This window comes from Notamacropus eugenii, chromosome 7 (genome assembly GCF_028372415.1).
Source record: "Notamacropus eugenii isolate mMacEug1 chromosome 7, mMacEug1.pri_v2, whole genome shotgun sequence".
Taxonomy (NCBI): domain Eukaryota; kingdom Metazoa; phylum Chordata; class Mammalia; order Diprotodontia; family Macropodidae; genus Notamacropus; species Notamacropus eugenii.
In genome coordinates this window covers 45,328,411-45,346,386 of record NC_092878.1, presented here as the reverse complement: position 1 = coordinate 45,346,386, position 17,976 = coordinate 45,328,411, and the positions used below count along the sequence as shown (strand labels likewise).

Genomic DNA, 17,976 nt, shown 5'->3' with positions numbered 1-17,976 from the left:
AAGGGACAAATTATTTAAATGTTATATCAGCATGGGGGTTGCATCTGTCCAGTGGTCTCTTCATTAGGCTATGATGACACAGTAAAATATGGTGAAAAATAAGTAAACTGTAAGGTCAGGAGGGAAAATAAACTGTGTGACTCCAATTCCATTCAGTAAAAAAAGGGGGAGATGGGATATCCTTTATTGCATGAAGGCAATCTTCTCAAGCACCTTGAGAAACATTTTACCCTGGAAAATTTACCTTTTAAAAAAATTAAGAATAGCCATAAACTTTACTTTCATTAATAGCTGAAATATCAAAATTATTCTTAAAAGATACTTTCCCCAAAATGTTATATTCCTCTTTACTACCTGATCCCGTAGGTAAAAATAGTATGAACAGAGGAGAGCTGTCAAGACACATATCACACATGGGGATACATCCAACTGAGGTGTAGTACCTTGAATCTTGAAACCATTCTCTACCATCTACAATTGCTCAGCTAGAAATACCTACTCTGCTTAGCTATGTGACCCCTGGGTAAATTACTTAGCCTCTCTATGCCACAGTTTCATTACATATAAAACGGGGATAGATGACCTCTTTCCTCTCCTTCCTCTTAAGGTCATTGTGAGAAAATTATTTTGTAAATCAAGTGTTATAAAAAAAATGGATCACAGGAATTTAGAAGTCATCAAATCCAACCCTTTCTCTTTACAGAGGAGGAAACTATTACTTTCAGGAGTGTGGTACTAAGGCACCAGTCTTTCTTTTTCATCTCTGTTCAAGATGCAGTTACTGACTAGTATGGGCCATGCCATCTTTGATCAAGAAGTGAGGTTGTCACCTCCTAAGAGCAACAAATTTTAGCGTCAGCAAAAGTTACCAAATGTACCTTCACAATATTTTCTCAAAATTAAAGGCAATAAGGAAAAAAAGAAGGAAACTGGCTAGAAATTCCTAGGATTCTTGAAGTGCATAGGACAATTCTCTGAGGGAATAAGATTTACACCATTCAAAACACTCATTTTAAAAATGAGAAAACTAAGTCCCCAGAGCAAAGTTCTAGGTAGTAGCAGAGCTAAGTTTTGAACAGAGGCCTACAATCTCAAGTGCAGTCTTCCTTCTGATGCTCTGACTCTAAATTCAGTAAACTTTCCATTAATAGATTTCTACTCTAAGAGAAACTCTACCACTTCTCCTTTCCCCCTCATATGGCAAATAGAAGGGGTATTGTATTCAGATGAATGGACAACAAAGTAATTGTCTTTTTATACTGGGATATTTGGAGATTAGAGAGAATGTACTCAGAGAAATAGACTAAATAAGTTAGATAATTAGACAATGATGCCTGACTTTATGCCAGCCTCTTGTGGAGTCAATATGCACTGGATCTTGCAATCTTCTTTTAAGGGTCATTAGGAAACCCAAACAGCTTCACATTTTCTGCTTCTCTGCTGCTGTCATATTTGCCATCTTTATCAACATAAGCAAATGCCAACAGAGGTCTTTTGAGATGTCAGACCATTGTGAACCTCCTCCAGAACTCACTCTGCACCTCCTAGAGCTTATCACCTGTTGTTATTTCAGCAATGTCAGATGCTAACACAAACATCCTTCTATCATGTCTAAAACTGAGGGTCTCATTAGCTAAATCAATCTGGACAAACATCTCACACACAACTGCTCCTCAACACCCCAAAGACTAACCAGAACATCAGCATTTCCTGTAGCAAATTGCTTCCCTGTGCCTTCAAGTTTGATACTGATGCAATTAGAAAGATAGGCATTAAAGGACTGAACAGATTTCATCTGAGGATATCTTAGAATGTTGATACAACCTGTGCCATTAGTCAGGAAGAACAAATCGTTAATAATATTCCAGGAGATTTCAGAGACTTCAAATGTAAACTGCTCCTCTGCTTTTGAAGGGTGAGTTTTAGCATCAATGAAAATTACCACATCATCTTTGCTGCCCACACCAATGGTTTGCCCATCAGGACTCCAGAAAATGTTAATATTGTCCTCTTTTATATTCACAGTGGTGATGCATTTTGTAGTTCTAACATCTGAGATTCAAATAGTTCTGTCCCCCAGATGCAATGACAAAGAGGTCTGGATTGCTCTGATGCCAACAAAGTAGATCCACACTGTCGCCATGCCCTTGGTAGTTATTTTCTTTTACCAAATGATCCTTCTTGAAAAAGAACATGCTGGTCACCTCATCAAAGGAAGCAGAGGAAACAACTTCTGCATCTTGGCCACATAGCAGAATGGACTGCCAGCCACACTACAACAAGGCCTGGTCCCTGCCACAGCACACAGCTCCAGCACACAGCTGCTCCCAAGGGCTCAGGTGCTATCTATTCCACACACAGACAGCTGTGTTACAATCTAGGATAATTTACTTTTAAGTGTTCAGGAGACTAAAACCTAAAACATTAAGCTGAGAGGGAGGTAAAGCTGAAAAAGAAAGCTAAGGTTAACAAAATGAGGGTAGAGTCAGTTATACTGTATAAAGATGGGATTGAAAATGAGATAGGATACTTCTACTATGTCTACACCTCAAACATATCAAAGAAAAAAGAAAAGAACCTATATGTAGAAAAATATTTACAAGTTTTTCTTTTGGAAGTGGCAAACAATTGGAAACTGAAGGAATGCCCATCATTTGGGGAATGGTTGTACAAGTGATGGTAAATAAATGTGATAGAATACTACTGTACTGTAAGAAATGAAGGGGATTGCTTCAGAAAAACATAGGAAGACTTATATGAACTGATAAAAAGTGAAGTGAACAGAACCACAGCAATCTACAAAGTAACAGTAATATTGTTAAGATAATTATCTTTAAAATGCTTAATAATTCTGATCAGCGCAATGATTCATCATCCAAAGGACTCACGATGAAATGCTATCCACTTCGAGAGGGAGAGAGAGAGAGACAGAGAGAGAGAGAGAGAGAGAGAGAGAGAGAGAGAGAGAGAGAGAGAGAGAGAGAGACACAGAGACAGAGAGAGACAGAGACAGAGACAGAGAGTGAGCGCGAGAGAGAATTTATGGTCTCAATACAGATAGAAGCATGTTTTTTTTTCCTTTCTTTATATATATTTTTTCTTCCTACCACCTTTTTCTTTTGGAATATGGCTAATGAGGAAAAATGTTTTGCATGACTTCATATGTATAATAAGTATCATATTTCTTGCCTTTGAGGAGGAGACTGAGGGAGGGAGGGACAGAATTTGGAACTCAAAATGAAAATAAAATTAAAAAGGAAAATGGGGTAGGACTATTAATTGGGGTGCACTGTGTGATTGCTTTTAGTGACAAAAGGGAGAAAACAAAGTTGCTTAATTCTTACTCTACTACTGTTTTCTTTGTCCAGGAAAATTACCTTTGTACTAAAAATGACAGAAAAAAATAGCTAACCCACTGATACCTGAGATAAGTAAAGAGATAACTTGTATTTATCCTTGAAAAAGTCAAGTTACCCTGGCCAGATCAACTCTGTGTGTGTGTGTGTGTGTGTGTGTGTGTGTGAAATTATGAAATTCAAATAGATGAATTCTGCATTCATTGAATAGTCAGAGTCAAAGAGTAATCATTTGCCAAAGTGTTCAGTATAGTACCTGAGAGATCTATGTTTGCTCCTTGTTTAACTTTTTTTTCAAGAACTTGGATGAAGGTATATCATTGAATGTTCATAAAATCTGCATGTGACTCAAGGTTTGAAATGATACCTGCATATGAGAGTCAAACTCTGATAAGCTCTTGACATGCCATGGCCTTGGACTGAATCTCAGACAATGAATTTCAATAGGGACAAATGTCAAGTCTTACTTGGCTTTAAACGCCAACTTTATGAGTACAAGATGGGGCTGGAGATGATGTGGAAAAATAGACCTGACAAGACCAATCTGGTACTTCAGTTTTGAGATTGCAGTTATATGAGACAAAGAATGTTTAGCAGTTAAGAAAAGAAGATCTATTTCACCACATCAGGAGAAAGATATTCAGATCAGGAGGATATTTTGTTAGCATAAAGATTTGATTTAGCTAGGATGGATTTCTTGTGTACATCATGTTGCTAAGGGTCTATGATCAGAAGTCTGAGGGAAGAACTGAAATATTTAGTACTCTGACTTTTTTATATTCGTGAACCCAGAAAACTAGTCTCCTGAAACCAAGTTTCAATTTCTTTTTAAGGAAATGAACTAGACTAGCTCTAGGAGTACCCAAGGCGTACCTAAGGAAAACCTAAGGAAGGAGGACCCAAAGAGACATTTTTCTACCAGACATAGTTAGAGAGTAATTTATCTGAAAAAAAAAAAATGGAGGTAAAAAAAGAATTGAAATACGGAAAAAAACATACTTCTAACAATTAGTACTATCCATAATATAATAATTTGTTTCCTTAGGGTTGGAGTGAAAGATTCCCATTTATTGGAGGTCTTTAAGATGGACCAAATGGCCACTTTTTAGGGATCATTTAGTAGAGATTTATTGAGGGTACAAATTTGATTAGATAAATCAGTGCAGTCTCAAACTCTACATTTCTGTAACTGCTTTATTTCCTATTATAGTTATGCACAGTTCACAGATAGACTGAGTACACTAACCACTACTCTTAATTTATAATTAAAGATAATTTAATGTTTGTCTTTTACCCAGGAACCCTGAGGGTCTTCCCCTCCCAGTTTGATATTTTGGTTATTTTGTTTCTTTTCTTTAAAGGGCCCATCCCTTGACTAACTACTTAAAGAGACCTATTCATTGAATGGGGGTATCTCATTCAAAGTGAGAATCTGATAAGAAGAATCTGATAAGACCTCAGCCTAAAATGGCCAAGGTCCCTCACTGCATCCTGGGCTGTCTTCAGTCAAACTGGCTACTGGACCCAGATGGCCCTGGAGGAGAAAATGAGACTGGTGACTTGCACAGTCCTACCTCACTCAAATCAAAGGCAAGGCAAGTCATGTCATTATCTTGATGTCATGATCCTCTTCAAGAATGAAGGACAAACCCAAAGATAAATTAAAAACTTTATACCATTACTGAGCAAAACGCAAATGTACCAGCTTCAATTGAAAAGTCATTATCAATAGTGTGTAATATGCTGCCAAATAAATACACTTGTCTCACTGTGCAGTCTGGTTTTATTGGCATTTGGCAGTCAGAAAATACCGCAAAACTTTCTGATTTTTCTGTTTTCTCAGTATAACAAAAGGAAATCACTGTTGGCGTACAAGGAAAAAGTTAACAGCTATGAACATCTTGTTTTTACCTTATTTTTCACAACTACATCTTTGTAGTCCTTTGAATATTGTGCCTTTTTTCTTTTATGATGAGAGAAATTTTAAAAAGTATCTTATTTAATAGGAAATACCCAACACATCTTTTCAAACCATCTCAGTTATTTTTAAATACAGTTGGATGGAAAACATCAATGGTTTCCTAGACCCAAGATTAAAAATAAAATAAACTTCAGATTGGCTTGGCCCATAGGGCACTTAGGAATGAGAAGGACCCCAGAATCTCAGCAATTTAAATAGCTGGGCCAAAACATACTTGAATAAGAAATCATTCTCTCTATGATCCTTTTTTAAAGACCTCCATTGAAGGGAGTGTACCATCTCTTGAGGTATCCATTCTTCTTTTGAACAACTCTAATTGGTGGAAAACTTTTCCTCACATAAAGCTTTAATTTGACCATTTTCCACTTCCAATCAGTTCTACATATAGGGCAAAATTGAACAAATCTAGTATTGATTCCATATAAAAACCCTCTGAATACTTGAAAAGGCTATCATTCCCTCCCCTACCTCTGCATATGTCTTCCATTCTCCAGGTTAAGCATCATAAATATTTTCAGCCATATTTCATTTGGAATGAAGTCTCAAGTTCTCTCTCTACTCTGATAACCCTCCTTTGGATCATCTCCAGCTTCTCAATGCTTTGTCAAAAATGAGGTGCCATGGACACAATTTTCTATCAGAAAGATACTCTATGTTTTGTATGGTTGCTAAGAAATTACAAAATGAACTGCTCATGCCTAGTTAGAAATCTAAAAACAAATGGCATCCCCAGTTAATATGGTAGAGTTCCTTTGGAAAAGTTTTGCATCTTATATTCATTTGAGGTTGGGAGAGTCAAGCACTTAAGTAACTTTATCAATAGTAGTCTACTTATTCAGTTACAAAGCAGTCAAGAGAATCCAGGTTTCATGATTCAGAGCAGAGAATGTCAGAAACACTTAAAAAAAGAAGCACTATATCCATATTGAATCTATGTGTTAGAGAGGCAAGACGGCATTGTGTATAGACAGCCAATCTTGGAAGTTAGGAAGATAGGAGTTCAAGTCTTTCTTTGTCATTTAGCCAGTGCTTAATAAATATTTTTCACCAATAGATGGACTGGCTGACTGTCTCAGATATATGCTGGCTATGTGACCCTTGGTGAGTCACTTAAAATCTTAATGCCCTAGTCAACTATTGAAGATTATAAATTGAGGAGTAGGTCACAATTCATATTGGTAGATGGAAATTCTCTTTAAAGGTTCCTTATATCAATGATACCATAGGTCCAGTGGTGAGTGTGTGCTTCTGCATATATACATATATACACATATATATTTAAAAACTTTATACCATTACTGAGCAAAACACACATGCATATATACATTCATATTCTTGAACTAATTTAAATCATCAAATACTGCATTTCATTTCCACAAAGTTAGTTACATGTATTGGCAAAATAGGTAAAGAATATGAAACCAATCACATTATCCAATTATTATATTCCTACATATGGACATTAGGAGAATGTACTTTTCATAAAGCTGTGCATTTCAGAACTGGGATTTGAAGAGACATATGGATTTCCCTGAACTGGGCCACACTTGTCAGTGATTAGTAGAGTTGTGTTACGTGAGTATTTGAAATGATTCAATACTGACATTAAATTAATTGGCAAAAGAAAAAAAAATCATAGGCATTAATACTACTCTTGTTACTATTGTGTAACATTTCCATGGCATACCATGCAAGAGCATGGATCTCCTTAAAGTGCCCCTGTTAATTTGTATGTTTCTTCCTTTAATTTGCAGGTAAAATGAAAATGAATTTAGTATCTCCATTAAGCATACATAGCTAGAATTACATTCTCATCTACCTGAAAGTCATGCTGACAGTAAAACCCTAATGAATGAATGACTAAAAAAGCTGACAAATTTTTTCCCTTCAAATGTATAACTCCTTGTGACTATGTTCATAACACCTAGGGTTAACTTTACATGTGAATAGCCTGAAACCTACTTCAACTTGAAGACATGTCACAGGTCAGCAAAACTATAGCCCAGAAGACCTCACCAGTGTGTTTCTTTTACCAGCCAACCAGAGGAGGTGTTAATTCAAAGCAAATGACAATTAAACAGCCTAATAAAATGCACTCTGATAAAGATTTCATCCTATCCATATATACATTATACTTTTCAAAGGGTATTATAGGAGATGAGATATGTCAGGAAAATATGTGACCAGGGAACATGTTTAGAGTAGCACACACAGTGGGCATGCATAGCCAAGGGAATCATGTGGTCTTAGAACACACTTGGAGGGTATATGAGGCATCAACTCTACCCTCTACTGTCTTTATAGCTTTACAAATGCCTGGAATGTATTCCATTCCCTTCTTTGTACGTTAAAGGTCCTACTTTCCTCAAGACTCAACTTAAGTGCTGCTTCCTCCATTAAGATTTCCCTTCTGTTACAGTCTCGCCTTCCAAGGGCACAATTGAACCCCGGGTGGAAATGATTGCTCCTTCTTGAAAATTTTTCTTTTCACTTATTTTTATGAGAGACCACATGATACACCATTAAAAAAAAACAAACATCAAACTTGGAGTCAAGCTGACTTTGATAACTTTCATAGCTAACCTTGGACAAGTCATTTTACCCTTCATAGATTTAGCTTCATAATCTTCAAAAAAAGGAGAAAATATTATTTATAATACTTTACTCACAGGATGGTTGTGAGGCAAGCCTCTCACTCTCCTTTGTAGCATAGTGATTTGTATACATGTCATTCTCTGTCATTAGACTCACAAGCTACTTAGGAGCAGAAGCTGTATCCTATATCTGTTTTGATAGGAATTAACATAATACCTTATAAAGTATATGTACTTTACAGGTATTCACTGAACTGAATTGAATTCAGTTGAATATAGATATTCATCTGTTCTCAGACCTGGTTACTAGCTAACAAGATAATATATTTCTTACCAATTTAGGGAGGGCAAAAAATGAAATTATAAATCTCAACCATGTTATCCTGAGAGCTTCCAGGACTTCTAAGAATTCATATGGTTTATATATATATATATATATATATATGCACACATACATATAAATTTCCAAGCTATGAAGCACAGAAAATCCTTTCATTATTGAAGTAACTTTTTTGTCAATTGTGATCTTAGAGAGTTGCCTACAATAGTAGTTATTTGCATATTTCTAGAAAAACCTTGAACCCAAGGTCTCCCAAACCCCAAATCCAAATTCTACACACACACATATCCACACACATGCTTACAGCACACAATTCTTCTGAATTGTGGAAGAATAAAATAATATGATTTCCTTTGTCTTTTTCACCTTGGTACTTATTGCATTGCCTACTGCATGATAATAATTAATAAATGTTTTCACTTGTAAGTCAGTGTTGCATCTAGGATTTTTTTTTCTGAGACCGTCACATTTTGGGGACACATTGATTTTTTAATTACAACAAAACCTAATTTGAGGTGGAACAAAATTCTTCAAGTCTGTGCCTTGACCCAAGATTCATAGGCTGGATCTGATGTATGGAACTTTCAGGCATAATTATGTTCAAAAAGTAAACCTCTTTCTCTCAGTTTATCTTACTTGATATAGCCAGGAAAGGAGATTGGCTTGTTATCAAAATCTAACTAAAGGATAATTTTAGCCCTCCACACGTTTAGTAAGGTAAAAATAATCTTTCTTTCATGGACACGAAGCACTTTACATGAATGTGCTCTGCAAATTTATAAACATAATCACGGTCCTATCTTAGATAAAACTTTATTAGAACAAATATCATTACCACCAAAATTTCAATGCAACCTTAAAAGATTCCCTAACCCTAATCAGAAGACCTCTTGTTGGCACCATCTACAGGGCATATACTAAATTTCCAAGACAAGAAATTATTTTGGACAGTCTTTTGGTATTCACTATAAAGAGATCTGATATATAATTGAATACTTTGCTGTGGCCAGAACCTCCATGTGGTGTTTGGGGTGGCAAGAGGGAATACAATACTCAGATTTTGCCTACGTGGCACAAGTCCATGCCCTCTTGCCTCCAAAGTTTGCAAATCTAAAACCTCTTTTGTGATAACAAAGTAGTCCCCTCTGCATGGAAATGACAATGCATGTGCTCACACGTCCTTGGTTCCACTGCTATGTTACCGGTAAGAGGAAACATCTACAGCCAGTCAATTCTGTCTAGGATTCATCTTGTACCCACATGTGTGCTTGTTCTAGGTTTTAAGGGGACTCATCTCTGAGGCCTTTGTCACCTAATGCCAATGCAAAGTACCTTTGGATAGAGAATCTGACATTTTATATGGAAAGAGGTCTGCTTCTGAAGGCTCTGTTTTCACTTCAAGATCAATGCCTTGGAGCCTGAATGTCACAACCTGGAGGAGAGGTGAAAAGATCTGACTTTTGGTTAGCCTTCTTAGTTACAACACACACAGCACAAATATGTAGGGGAGAGAGACTGAGTCCTATAGAGATGAAGTGATTTGTCCAAGATTCCATACATAGTAAGCGTAATAAGGATCTGAACCTTGGACTCTAAAGCTAATGCTCTTCTCATTGCACCATACTGCTTTCCCAAAGAAATATCTAGCTAGCTATTTTTGTCTGGATCTATGATTTCATTGATGTGGGGAATTCTCTGGTGAGAAAAATCCATCCAATTGTGTAGATAGGTAATTGTTCTGTAATTTATAATCTAATGATAATAAAAGTTTAAGAGATTAATCCATAGCATGTATTCTAGAAAGGACTTGAACCTGTCTTCCCACCATGGAAACTATCCCTCTGCTATATAATTCTGAAGTAGACATGTGCTCACACATGTGTATGCATGCATGTGGACACATTTGAATGCATTTGTGTGTGTATACATGCATATATACATATATAATTTGTGCTATCTCATGCAAATATTTCTGGCTTTAACCGAGATTTCAAAATCATCCAGGGTATTAAAGTTGAATGATACATCAGCAGCTATCTAGCCAAATTCACCACCCCAAAGGAATATGCAGTACAAAATATTTGATAAGTAGTCATCCAGTCTCCGCTTGAAGAGCCACAATGAGAGGTACCTCACCAATTCCTGTGGCCACCTATTTCATTTATTCTTTATCTCTGACATTAAACTACATTTTGTTTCTTTTTTAGTTTCCAGCTATTGGTTTTTGCTTCTTGGACAAAGAAAAGCTAAAGTAATCTCTCTCTGTGTGACACCTCCACTCATACATGGAGATGGTTAAGTCTTCTCTTGTACATGCTAAACATTCCAAGTTCCTTCAGTAAATCTTCACAGGAGGCAACTAGATGGTGCAGTAGAGAGCGTGCTGTACTGGGACTCAGGAAGGCCCAAGTTAAAATCAAATTCCTCAGACACTTGGTAGCTTTATGACCCAAGGCAAATCACTTCATGTGTCTGTGCCTTAGTTTCCTCATCTGTAAAATGAGCAAAATAATAGCAGTTACTTCATAGCATTATTGTGAGAATTAAATGAATGAACATATGTAAAGTGTCTTGCAAACAAGCTATAATAGAAATGCCAGTTATTATTATTTTATCATCATTATTATATGACATACACTCAAGGTACTTAAAAATTCAGCAGCCTAAACCATTCTCCATCTTATCCATTCTTTTTTGTTGGCTAGAACTGAATAAAAGATTCCGGATATGATATATTTAGGGTAGAGTAGAGAGGAACTATCACTTCCTTACGCTTCTCTAATGCAGCCCAAGAGTGCATTATTTGTTTTTATTGTCATAACACTATTGACTTGTTTTGAGTTGGCAGTCCTGTAAAACTCCTCCATATTTCTGATACAAACTGTTGTCCAGCCATGCCTCTCTCACCTAGTACTTCTGAAGCTGATTCATTTTGGACCCAGGTAAAAGACCCAATTAAATTTCATGAGAGCAGATTCAGTTCAAGGCTCTAGCCTATCAAGATGTCCTGTACCAAGTTCTTTCACTGACTGCACACATATCAAAATTCATGACTGACTCAACAGTCACTCATTTGGTCTATAATTCTGTTCCCAATCTCCCACCTCCATACATATGGTACCTTCAACATTTACATAATTACTGACAACCTCTCTCTTTTACTAGCAGTTTTATGATACTTCTCACTGGCAGGTTCACAGACTTTCAGCAACAGAGAAATAGAAGAGGCAGAGCAGGGAGAAGAAAGAAGCAATATCTTGAAGTGAAGCTTCCCCCTTTTATCTGGGAAGGCATTATTTTTATTGCCATCTTACTTGTATAAGAGAGAAATTGACTCAATTTATTCACATCTAAAACAATTAGTAATTTTTTGTTCACTCAGAAAATACGAAAAGGCGAAACCTCCAGATCTTTAGTACACAGATATATTCAAAATAAGGGCAAAGAAAAAAACCAAATCATTCTTAACTGGCTGAAATGCATATCACTTTTTTGGATATTTAATTAAGATGTAAGTAGTTTGAATTTTAGGGTATTATGTGAAGATTTGTCCTATATTTTGTAAATTAAATACTGCTGTCTGTCCCAGTGGAAAGAATACCCATACTGATGAGATCATGTGTCCCTCAGAGTGTTATAGTATTTGTACACAATGATATTAAGTTCATCAAAAAGATGAATAAGAAAAAAAGTGGTGTTGAAGGATTATTAAATATGATACAACCATATTAGATAATTTTCATCTACATATTTTAAAATATATTTTGATATGTATTTAATTTTCATGATAAAATATTGTGCTTTGTATTTTTATAGACCAGAGATTTCATGCATGTGATTATTCATTCCACTGAGAGCAGAACATAACCCTCTCCTTTTTCTTTTCCTTTCATCAATGTTGCACTGCAACTACCTATTGCACTGGAGCTCCTCCTCTAGTTCTTATAATAATTAGTGGTCACCATGTTGCCCTTCAGTTTTGCTTCATTCTGCCTGGCCATCTCCACATCATGCCGAGTCTGGGGATTATGAACATTTCCCATGTCACTTCTCCACATGCTTCATCTCTACCCTTTTATGTACTGTCTTCCTTCATTAGAATGTTTCTTGAGGGCATGTGCTATGCATCTTTCTTATATTTCTATACTTAGAACTGAGCATAGTACTGGTACACGGTAAATACTTGTCTGACAGTTCTATGTATCCATCCGTCCATCTGTCTATTGAATCTATCTAGCTCTCCTCCATTTGAAGGCATGCATACCTGTTACGATTTCATTTACACCATTTTTAATGTGGAAATCAGAATTGCTAATATGCTACAGCCTACATCAACCTACTATTCATCTTTCCAATGTCCTTTGGCTCAACTACATTTTGATTCAATTATGTAAAATCCACTTGAAGGAGGAATATTTGTCTTAAATTTCTCAAAAATAAGAGCCTGTCACTAATATGTGAGGGAAATACATAATATTTCAAATAGTTCATGGAGGGAAAAGGCAGAGAGGCATACAAGAAATGTTAAGAGTTAATAGTTTTAATATTTTATGGCTAATGGTTTTTGACCTTTAGATATGAAACATCATTATTCCTACAGAAAAAGAAGCCAAAGCTGTGGTATTTATCAATTCACCATCTCTATCTAATTCTGATTCTAATTCTGAAAAATGAAACATTATATTATGGTGTCAAAATTCAAGGAAATAAAAAGGCAGCTTTAAGAGCATTTGGATAACTTATCTAAAAGTAGCTACAGTGGAAACTGCTAAGATTTTGTATTTTTTTAAGTTGGTAAGGTTTTTTTTGCACTTTACTATCTTTCCTAGTTTCACATAAGTACATAAGTGAGAAAAAAGAACTATCCATTACAGAACCTCTCAAAAACTCATGTTTTGTTCATCTGCCAGACTTTTTCAGCAAATGTGTCTATGATGAATTTCTCTCCCCCATCCTTCTCCCTACCCCCGACTCTCTCTCCAAGAAAATACAGTTGTAGGATTGGCCTTAAATAATATATTTTTTTTCATGTGCTGAGAGATCTGGAAGGCCAGATGAAATGTACTCATTGCTATTTAAACTGTGTGGGAAGAAGAAAATTCATAAGAGGATGACATTTTATTAAGAGCAAAATATTAAATTTGCTTCCATTATTTTTCTACTCATTCTTTATAATTATTGGTTCATTCTCCAGATTTCCTTCATAGCCTTTTGAGGTGTTTGTGTATGTATATATATATATATTGGCATGTATATGGAATACTAATCTGAAAGTATTTCCATGAAAATAACACTCCCCCCATCCCATAACTGCTGAATGATTCATATAATCCTTTTAATACCATTTAGTCTGCTTGGATCAAGGTCGGGGTATATCTCTGAGTTTTACTTCTTCTGGACTATTTTCTCTCTTTCTGGCCATATATATATTATATAAAATGCACTAGCAGACAGCCTCTAAATTTGGGTCATATAAACGACTGTTCCAGATAAAACAGAACAGTTAAATTTACTCCTGAATTATCTGGCTTAGCCTTTGACATTATCTAAGTTTAAGATGATGTTGTCAGCCCTTCACTGAACTGTTTGTTGTTGAATAGACCTGGTTTTTGTGAGGAGCATGTAGGTCCAGATTTTAATGTGTCAAGCCTTAGCTATGGATTACCTGTGATGTGATGTTAGGGCCATTGAGAAAGGAAGGGCTTAGGGTCATGCCTACTTCCTAAGGGAAAATTTCTTTCAAACAAATCATATGACTTTTTGTTCTGCCTCTGATGACAGGAGAGGAATCGCCTAGACTTGAATGCCCACCAAGTTGTTAATGACGAATATCATCCCATGTTCTGGGAGCAGGTTTTGATCACATAAATGAGAAAGTCTCATTCAGCTCCTGGAACAGTATTGGAAGGAGAATGGAATTGGAATGGATATACTACAGAGGTAAAAATGGTACTAAGAAGCAAAGCTCAAAGATGCCAAGACAGAATTCCAAGCTTTCACAAATTATCATAGGGCTGATTCTGAAAGAGTTTGAGGACTATTTTGGAAAGAGTTTGTGAGGTTTTATGTTATTTTTTGACAAGAGTAAGAAATGCTGTGTACTAGGATATATCATGCTCTAAAAGCTACATGTATAAGGAATCAGGGAGACATGGGAAAACTTACAGGAAGTGATACAAAGTAAAATCGGGGAAAAAAACATATCCACAATGACTAAAAAAAGGGAAATGGAACTGGGGGAAGGGGTAATCAGAATGCATGTCATATTGGGGGGAGGGGAAGGTAGAGATGGGGAGAAAATCTGGAATTCAAAATCATGTGGAAATGAATGTTGAAAACTAAAAATAGATTAATTAAAGAATAAAAAAGGCAAATAGAAAGAATAATAATAAAAAAAACTTGATGCTATGTAATTATAATGACCAAGATTAACTCAGAAGAGATAAAAGAATATATCTCCCTCTCTTTTTCTTTCTCTTCCTTTCTCCCTTGCCTCCCTCCCTCCTTCTTCCCTTCTTTCCTTCCTTCTTTCCTTCTTTCTTTCCTTCCTTCCTTCCCCTTCCTTCCTTCCTTCCTTTCTTCCTTCCTTCCTTCCTTCCTTCCTTCCTTCCTTCCTTCCTTCCTTCCTTCCTTCCTTCCTTCCTTCCTTCCTTCCTTCCTCCTTTCCTCCCTCTCTATTATAAATGATGAATATGAAAAAAACATACTTTTTCTTCCTTTTTATAAAGGCTGGCTTGCTAGGTGGAGGAAGGAGAAAACCATAGGACTATAAAGTTAGAGCCGAAAGGGACATTAAAAGCCATTCAATGTAACCCTCTCATTTTACAGATGTCCTCGTTGTGTGGGCCATGCAAAGTTTTGATAACCTTTCTAATACTTGAGAGCAGCTTTAAAGTTCCTCAAGTCTTCTCCATGTTGGACAATACCATTTTGCTTCAAGTGAAGAAGACTTTCCCATACCTCTTCATTCCTTCCCCCAGACAGCTATTAGCATTGCATTGGGCCTTTGGATACTTACTGGTTGCTCACTTGAATAACTGTATTTAGAGACCAAGAAAAGTTAAGTGACTTGTCTGTGGTCACACACTTGGTACGTGTCTAAGGCATAATTTGAACTTGGGTCTTCCTGATTTCATAGCTCTCTATCTTCTGTGACACCTGTCTGTCTCACTGAAAGACATCTAATGAAAAATGAAGGTGATACAAAAACAAAAAGAATCACACAAAATTTTTTATAAAAATTAAAAATATGAAAGGAAAAAATAATGAATTTGTGACATATGAATTTAAATTGCTACGCCAGTGTTAAGATCTGTTTCCTCATTACCAACCACTGTTATAATGGTAATCAGAGAGGTTGAATATTAGTTTAATTTAATATTCTATTCTGCTAAACCACTGAATGAAATGAGGGTTGGATGCATAAGAGGGAAGGAAGCAGTTTTCTACCAAATATGAATCCTTCCCATAAGGAAGGGAGGGGAAGCATTTATGGTTTAAAATAAATTCCTGAAAATCACTTTGCATTTGCTATACTTAGTTCATCAACAGGAAAAAAGAAAATTCAAACACATGCATTGAAAAGGAAATATCTATGCTAAATGTCTTTGGTATCCTGCCAGATTTACCCACAGAAGGTCTCAACTATAAACAAACAGCTACTTACACATGTATGACCCTGGAAAGATGAAGACTGAGTGGGCACAAAATGGTGTCTGTTTTAGCTTGAGTTTCTACTTCATTGTGAGCTGTCAGATTTTCACCTCCTTCCAAGAAATAAATGCAAACTGGGACTGTGCTTCTAGTGCTATAGGAAATATTTAGTATAACCATCTCAAACCAGAATGATCCCTTTTTGCTTATTAGGAATGGGTTTCAAAGGGGAAAAAAACCGACTTTTTGTTGTTCCTTGTACATCAGAAGTGGGTATTTGTAAATTGTGAAACTGACATACTCCCAATATGTCCACCACCTACTCTTGGTTCTAATTTTAAGTCGGCTCATAACATGTGTAGACTATTTTCAAAGCAAAATAGGTGGAACAATAAATGAAGTGTGGACCTGGAGTCTGGAAGATCTGAATTTAAGTACTCAGACACTAGCTGCGTGACACTTGATATGTCAGTTAATTCTGTTTTCCTTAATTTCCTCCTACGTAAAATGAGAACAACAGTAGCACCCAACTTTCAGGGTTGTTGTGAGGAGAAAATAAAGTAATATTTGTAAGGTACCTTGTTTACCTAGCCGAGTTACTAAATGCTATTATTATTAAGTCCCATTTTATGTAAATATACAAGGTTTCTTGAATGGAGACCATACCTAAATGTGTGTGTATGTATGTGAATATATGTGTGTATATGTATAATATATTCACATACATACATATAGATGTATCTGTAATATATACATATACATCTCTCTCTATATGTATATATTACATATACATCTCTATATATGTATACATATACATACATACATATATAGAGATGCATATGTAATACATATTTCTATATAAATACATATATGCACACATATATGTATATGCATACACACATATATACATACACATATATACATATATATATATATATATATATATATATATATATATATATATAATCAACATTATTGAGTCACATAATTTAAGATATAGACGAATCCAATGGCTGGTCTTCCAGGCTTAATCATCTCTGAAACATTTCCCTCATGATGTTGCCATCCAGTCTTTCTATGAAGACATCCCATAATAAAGACCTCTACTACTTCCCTAGGCTGTCTGTTCAAGTTTTTGATAGCCCTGAGAGTGTTTTTCCCTTCAAGGATCCTAAATCTCTCCTTAACTTCCAACTCTTGCTCCATGCTCTGCCCTCTGGGTGCCAAACAGAAGACCAGCTCCCATTTCATCTGGCAACCCATCTAATGCTTGATTAATGCTTTCTTGTTATTATGTCTTTTCTTATTATTATGTCTTCTCTTCAGGCTGATTCAGTCCCAGTTCCTTTAAGTGAAAGGAGTAAGTCTATACTTCTTCATTCCTGGCTCCTAACTACACTGAATTGGGAATATAAGAGGCACTTAAATATTTATTGATTGCTTGAATGACTATATCAAGAACAATTCAAGTCCATAATCTAGAATTAAATTGCTCTTCTTGGGACACAAATTGGTATTTGGTAGTCAATACTTGACATGTTCGCTTTTTGTACAAACTAAGCTAGATGATGCAGTAGATAGAGCACTGGGCTGGGAATCAGGAAGATTCCTCTTCAAGTGTTCAAACCCGGCCTCAGACATATACTAACTGTGTGGCTTTGGACAAGTCCACTTAACCCTGTTTGCCTCTGCTTCCTCATCTGTAAAATGAGCTGGAGAAGGAAATGGCAAACTACTCCAGTATCTTTGCCAAGAAAATCTCAAATGAGATCAAGAACTCAGACATAATGGAAAAACAACAAGAATTTGCACTTTTAGTCAGACAAAAAGTTGAATATGGAAATGTTCTTTTAAAAAAAATCCAAGTTTAGGGTTTTTTTTTTTTTTTGTAGTTTGATCTAAATTGTCTTTTCAACCTAACAAAACCTTTAGTTTGATAGACTGCTAGAAAATATCACCAAATTGCTTTCATTTTGATTAAAATTAGATCTACTTGCTTACCTGGTACCTACCTATTCCTATTGATTTTACCTACCTGCCTACCTACCTATT

The 17,976-nt window shown here is 35.9% G+C and overlaps 1 pseudogene; it reads right to left on the bottom strand.

Moving 5' to 3' along the window:
* Window positions 1-1,391: 1,391 nt before the first annotated feature.
* The window catches only part of LOC140514662 (THO complex subunit 3 pseudogene), a 32,601-nt pseudogene continuing 16,016 nt past the window's right edge, over window positions 1,392-17,976 (bottom strand).